General features: G+C 40.0%; 1 pseudogene; it reads right to left on the reverse strand.

The window, feature by feature from the left end:
* Window positions 1–473: 473 nt before the first annotated feature.
* LOC116193749 lies at window positions 474–7,364 on the reverse strand (annotated as a pseudogene).
* Between the last annotated feature and the right edge of the window lie 345 nt (window positions 7,365–7,709).

Consider the following 7,709-nt stretch of genomic DNA (forward strand, 5'->3'; position numbering starts at 1 on the left):
ATATCGATAGAGATATGACATAATCTATAAAGATATAAAATCTAAATACCCCTAGAATATCTCTATGAGATTTAAACTTCAAACAAATCTGATGTTATCTTCTGTTGATCATCAACTGTTCTAGAAGCTTCCTTAAACACTTGCTGAATTTAGCCTTGTCCGGAATCTTCTATAACTTGAATAATGTTGATGGATCTTTGTGGATCACGTGATTCATGTCCAATGGGCCTCCACGAATTTGCTTGAGCCCAAACCTCTTGAATCAGGCCGTTGAGTTCATCTTTAAACTTCTTTGCTCGTGCTCGCGTAATCGGTCCAATTGGAACTTGAGCTGGATCCCTTGAAGTCATGCTACGATTTGCATCATTCCCCTCCTCTTGAAAATGATTTGTCCTCAAATCATCACCTACATCAAAAGGAAGCAAATCAGCAACATTAAAAGTAGCACTTACATTGTACTCACCAGGTAAGTCTAGTTTATAAGCATTGTCATTGATGCGCTCCAGGACTTGAAAAGGTCCATCTCCTCTTGGAAGCAGTTTGGAACGTCTTTGCGCCGGAAATCTCTCTTTCCTCATATGCAACCAAACCCAATCTCCGGGTTCAAAAATCAGCTTATGACGGCCCTTGTTGGCGTGTTTTGTATACTGCTCCGTTTTTCGCTCAATGTTGAGTCTTGTTTTCTCATGAATCTGCTTGACAAATTCAGCTTTCTTTTTGCCATCTAAATTAACATGCTCAGTCAAAGGTAAAGGAGATAAATCCAATGGAGTTAAAGGATTAAATCCATAAACAACTTCAAATGGTGAAAATTTAGTAGCGGAATGAACAGATCTGTTATAAGCAAACTCAACATGTGATAAACACTCTTCCCATGTTTTAATGTTTTTTTTATGATTGCCCTCAACAAAGTAGACAAAGTTCTATTTACTACTTCCGTTTGACCATCAGTTTGTGGGTGACAAGTAGTAGAAAATAACAGCTTAGCACCTAACTTACACCACAAAATCTTCCAAAAATAGCTCAAGAACTTAGCATCTCTATCCGAAACAATTGTTCTAGGCATGCCATGTAACCTCACAATCTCCCTAAAGAACAAATCAGCAACATGCGAGGCATCATCCGTTTTGTGACATGGAATAAAGTGTGCCATCTTAGAAAATCTATCCACAACCACAAAAATTGAATCTCTCCCACGTTTAGTCCTAGGTAATCCTAACACAAAGTCCATTGAAATATCAATCCAAGGCTCACTAGGAATTGGTAAAGGAGTATACAAACCGTTAGGCTGCACTTTGGATTTAGCTTGCCTACACGTAATGCATCTACCATAAATTCTCTCAACATCTCTTTTCATATGTGGCCAATAGAAGTGTTCTTGCAAAATAGCTAAAGTCTTTGCTACTCCAAAATGTCCCATTAATCCCCCACCATGTGATTCCTGCACTAATAACTCTCTCAAGGAACAATTTGGCACGCATAACTTATTCTCTCGAAACAGAAAGTCATCATGCCTAAAGAACTTACCACAAGGAATTTTCTCACAAGCTCGATATTCCTCACAAAATTCATGGTCATCAGCATATAAATTTTTAATGCGCTCAAAACCAAGCAATTTTGCATCAAGTGTAGAGAGTAATGCATACCTGCGAGAAAGTGCATCGGCGACCACATTCTCCTTACCTTGCTTATACCGAATGACGTATGGAAACGTCTCAATGAACTCCACCCATCGGGCATGTCTTTTGTTTAGTTTGTGTTGGCCCTTCAAGTGTTTCAAGGACTCATGATCGGTGTGTATCACGAACTCCTTAGGCCATAGGTAGTGCTGCCACGTCTCTAAAGCTCGAACCAATGCATACAACTCTTTATCATAAGTTGGATAGTTTAAGGCTGCACCGCTTAGTTTTTCGCTGAAGTAAGCAATTGGTCGTCCTTCCTGCATGAGAACTGCACCTATACCAACACCTGAAGCATCACATTCAATCTCAAAAGTTTTAGAAAAGTTAGGTAAAGATAATAAAGGAGCGTTGGTCAGCTTCTCTTTGATTAGCTGAAACGCCTTCTCTTGTTCTTCTCCCCATCTAAATCCAACGTTTTTCTTGATCACTTCAGTAAGTGGTGCTGCTATGCTACTAAAGTCCTTCACGAACAGTCGATAGAAACTAGCAAGTCCATGAAAACTACGAACATTACTTACACTTGTGGGACTAGGCCACTCTTGGATTGCACGTACCTTCTCCTCATCAACCTGTATACCTTGTGCACTAACAACAAATCCCAAAAAAACAAGCTTATCGGTGCAAAAAGTACACTTCTTCATATTAGCAAATAACTTTTCCTTCCTAAGCACATCTAAGACAGATTTCAAATGTACCTTATGATCATCTAAGTTTTTGCTGTAAACTAGTATATCATCAAAGTAGACAACCACAAATCTACCTCTAAATGCACGCAAAACATGATTCATAAGTCTCATAAAAGTGCTTGGAGCATTAGTCAAACCAAAAGGCATAACTAACCATTCGTACAAACCGTATTTTGTTTTAAAGGCAGTTTTCCATTCATCTCCTTCTTTCATTCTAATCTGATGATAACCACTCTTTAAATCAATTTTAGAAAATACACAAGAACCATGTAACTCATCTAACATATCATCTAAGCGAGGAATAGGATGACGATACTTTACCGTTATGTTGTTGATTGCTCAGCAATCAACGCACATTCTCCACGTCCCATCCTTCTTAGGTACAAGTATTACTGGAACAGCGCATGGGCTCAAGCTCTCCCTCACGTACCCTTTCTCTAACAACTCCTTTACCTGCCGTTGAAGCTCCTTTGTCTCCTCAGGATTGCTCCTATAGGCTGGTCGGTTTGGAATTGTCGCACCGGGAACAAAATCAATTTGATGTTCAATCCCTCGGATTGGAGGTAAGCCATGTGGTGTTTCCTCGGGAAAGACATCCTCATACTCCTGCAAAAGAGAAACAACAGAACTAGGAAGAAAGATATCAAGTTCGTTAGTATTGAAAAATGCCTCTTTGTACAAAAGTACAATCATCGACTGATTTAAAAACATTGCTTGCCTAATTTCTCCCATGTTTGCATAAAAATTCTTTTGTTTTCTCTCTGATTTTCTCTCAATGGCCGAATTTTGATTTTCTTTTTCTCTCTCATTTTTCTCGGCCTCTCTCTGATTTCACTCTTTTTCTTCTGTTCACTCTCTTTCTTTTGATCACTCTCTTTTTGCAATCTCACTTGATCCTCATATACTTGCTGCGGAGTCAATGGTACAAGAGTGATTGATCGCTGATTAAGTACAAAGGAGTATTTGTTCGTAAAGCCATCATGCTTCACTCGTCTATCAAATTGCCATGGACGCCCTAGCAACAAGTGTCCTGCTTGCATCGGTACTACATCACACAACACTTCATCTTCGTATTTACCGATTCGAAATGCAACTAACACCTGCTTGTTCACCCTTATCTCACCACTATCATTCAACCATTGCAGCTTGTACGGCCTAGGGTGCTTCACCATGGGCAATCTTAATTTTTCCACCATTGTTGCACTTGCGACATTAGTACAACTACCACCATCAATAATCACACTACATACCTTGTCTTTGATGTAGCACCTAGTGTGAAAGATGTTCTCCCGCTGCACTTCTTCAACTCCTTTTGTTTGCAAGCTTAATGCTCTCCTTGCCACCAATGTCAATGCATCTGGAGCTAAATATTCCTCTTCGGGAACGTCCTCCAATGGGGGCATGTCATCGGTGTCGGAATCTTCAGTGTCGGTCACAATGTCACCATTGTCTCGCATCACCATGACCCGCTTGTTTGGGCATTGACTTGCTATGTGTCCCCTGCCTTGGCATTTAAAACACTTAATGTCACGATTCTTGGAGGTAGAAATGTCGGTTTTACCTTGAGGAACATGGCTGGTTGCTTCTCGCTTTTGCTCGGTTTTCAACATCGACGTGGATTGCTTCTCATCTTTCTTCCACTGATTCGGTTTCCAAGTGGATGTGCTTGGACTTTGGCTTGCACGTGTATTGCCTCTCCTCTTGAACTGGTTCTCAATCTTGATGGCCATGTGCACCATATCTTCCAACTCCACATAATGTTGTAATTCCACGGCATTTTGAATTTCTCGGTTCAATCCAGCCAAAAATCTTGCCATAGTAGCCTCTCGATCCTCCTCTATGTTAGCTCTAATCATGGCCACTTCCATCTCCTTAAAATATTCCTCTACACTCCGGTTACCTTGCCTAAGACTTTGTAACTTATTATACAGCTCCCGGTAGTAATAACTAGGAACAAATCGCTTCCTCATCACCCTTTTCATTTCCTCCCACGTAGCTATAGGTGGCTCTCTATTTCTTCGCCTATTTATCATCAATTGATCCCACCAAACAATTGCATAATCCGAGAATTCAATTGCTGCCAATTTGACTTTCTTCAGCTCGGAATAACTATAACAATCAAATACAAACTCCACCTTTTTCTCCCACTCAAGGAATGCTTCGGGATCACTCTTTCCTTGGAACGATGGGATTTTCATCTTAATACTACCCAAGTTATAATCTTCCCGATTCCTATCTTCTCTAAACCGCCCTCCATGTCTCCTATTACTAACAACCGAATCTCGATCATCTTCATCAAAACCAGCCCCATAAATCTCTTCATCTTCAACCCTCACTTCCCTCGGTTGAACTCTTTCCCTCCTACGTGCATTAGGAGCGTTTCGTGGCTGCTCCACACGTTTATTCTCTATCAGATCTATCCGTTCATGAACCTGCTCAAACTCCAACCGCATCACACGCCTCATCTCACTCATCATGGCCTCTATAAGTATTTTCGAATCAGCCAATTCCGTTGCACCTTCGGGAATACTCTTAGCACTATTGTGAGACATGATTGCTGCAAAATAAAGTTAGAAAGAATGGACCTCACAATTCGCTCCCTTACGTGTTTACACTCAAGAATGTGAATCACTCTACACTCGTGTTTTCACTCAACAAAATATGTGGCTTTTAACCCTCTAATATTCTCACCGCTCTTGCCTTTTTCCACTCGACAATTCTCTTTCAGTTCCTTTGGAACTAAACAAACAACTCCAAATTTTCCAGCAACAATTCACCAAGAACTCATCAAGGAAAATTAATGATCAAAGGAAATTTCAGGAAGAAAAGAAACAAGAGAAAAGGCAACTACTATGAAGGATTAAATAAACCAGAATGTTATATGAAATTATGGGATCAGAATCAATGCAGATTACAAAGAACGAGAAATAACAACTTTAGAATGGTCTGATGTAAAAAATTTGGATCAAATTGACAACGATGTCTTCTTTCTTTTCTTTCGATCTTTTTTTTTTCTCAGCTCTGTATTTTTTTTTGGCCGATTTTTTTTTTAGCTCTTTTTTTTTTCAGCTTTGTATATTTTTTTTTCAGCCCTTTTTTTTTTACTAATAATCCACAAAGAACAATTTCGATGAAGCGAAACTCAGCAAATTGAAACAAAAAAGGATAGGATAAACCCGATTTGAAGCCTGATGCTCTGATACCAAATGATGCGATTCCCGCCAAGAATGACGAGACCCGACAACTAAAGGAACCCAAGATCGTTCCACGATCAGATTTGATTGACGAACCCTCGACCCGTTGTTTACGACAAAAACAAGAACCTTGGTATAACTGACCTCAACCCGTTGTTTAATGCGAAACAAGAACCTCGGTATATAGGAAGACGCCACAAACGGTAATGGAAAACCGCTTGATAAGTCGATGAAGACGCCATAAACGGTGGTGGAAAGCCGTTTGATAAGTCGATGATGAACGCCACGGAAACTTCCGATAAGTTCGATTAGTTCTTCAAGAACCAAGAGAATACTCTCACAATTTTCTGAATGTTCCTCCCATTAAAAATTGACTAAGATGAATATATATAACATAAAGTAATCCTAATATGGTCATATCTCCTCCTATAGATAAGGAAATTAAAACCAAGAATATCGATAGAGATATGACATAATCTATAAAGATATAAAATCTAAATACCCCTAGAATATCTCTATGAGATTTAAACTTCAAACAAATCTGATGTTATCTTCTGTTGATCATCAACTGTTCTAGAAGCTTCCTTAAACACTTGCTGAATTTAGCCTTGTCCGGAATCTTCTATAACTTGAATAATGTTGATGGATCTTTGTGGATCACGTGATTCATGTCCAATGGGCCTCCACGAATTTGCTTGAGCCCAAACCTCTTGAATCAGGCCGTTGAGTTCATCTTTAAACTTCTTTGCTCGTGCTCGCGTAATCGGTCCAATTGGAACTTGAGTTGAATCCCTTGAAGTCATGCTACGATTTGCATCAGGTCTTGAGCTGGCACCTAATTTCGACTTCCAATTTGAAAATCCCGAATAAGAACCACCCTCATGCTTGGCTGGTCTCCCTCTCTTGAGTTTCCGTGCTACTTTCATGGCCATGCTAACCATCTCTTCTATCTCCACATAATGTTGCAACTCCACCACATTAGCAATTTCTTGGTTCAAACCACATAAAAACCTAGCCATAGTTGCCTCTTCATCTTCTTCAATGTTTGCCCGAATCAAAGCTATTTCCATCTCCTTGTGGTAGTCTTCCACGCTCCTCATCCCTTGCCTTAGACTTTGCAATTTTAAATGCAAGTCCCAATAATAATACGAGGGAACAAATCGCCTCCGCATGACAGTCTTCATCTCCTCCCAGGTCTCAATAGGTCTTTTATGGTTCCTTCTCCTTTCCTTAACCAATTTGTCCCACCAAACGATGGCATAATCAGTGAATTCCACTGCTGCAAGCTTCACTTTCTTCTCTTCCGAGTAATTATGGCAATCAAATACAAGCTCCACCTTCCTCTCCCATTCGATAAAAGCGTCAGGGTCATTCCTCCCTTGAAAAGGTGGTATCGTCATTTTAATACTCCCAATATTCCTATCTACTCCATCTCTAATTGTTTGATCTCGCCTACCATGTCTTCGCCCCTCATTCCTAACTCCTCTGGCTCTCCTCACACTTCCTATAGATGCAATTTCATCATCTTCCTCATAATCTTCATCTTCTTCATCGTGAGGATTCGCCGGCTGGCGGATTAGTCTCATTGCATTGGGAACTCGCACATGTTGCCTGGGTTGCTCTCTCTGCATTTGATCAATTCGTTGATCTTGCTGGTCCATTCTATCACGCATATCTCCAAAAACAACTTTCAATCTCTCGAATTGTTGCTGCATGGCTTTCAAAGTAAAAGCAACATCTTGCTGGCCGGCATTACTTCCATCCCCGGTTGTAGATTCATTGCCTTTTCCTGCGAAGCTCATGTTTGCACTATGAAAAGAAAATTGGTGTTAGGACCTCACAACCACTCGCTCATGTGTTTGCCCTCAAATTATTGTCACTCAACACTCGTGTTTCGCTCAATTCAATGGCTTTTTCCCTCTGATACGCTCACCACTCTTGCCTCTTTCCACTCTAATTTCCTCCTCAAAGTTCTTTAAAGAACTCAGAAACTCACAAATCAAAGGCAACTAGCTCATAATAATTCAAACCAGCAATTAATATATTGACCCTAACTTGAACACAAACTAACAGGGAAATAAATTATTAAAGGAAATTTAACCAAGAAAAGATTTTAGGAATGAAGAAAGGAATATATCAAAGTAATA

Source organism: Punica granatum, chromosome 2 (genome assembly GCF_007655135.1).
Source record: "Punica granatum isolate Tunisia-2019 chromosome 2, ASM765513v2, whole genome shotgun sequence".
Classification (NCBI taxonomy): Eukaryota; Viridiplantae; Streptophyta; class Magnoliopsida; order Myrtales; family Lythraceae; genus Punica; species Punica granatum.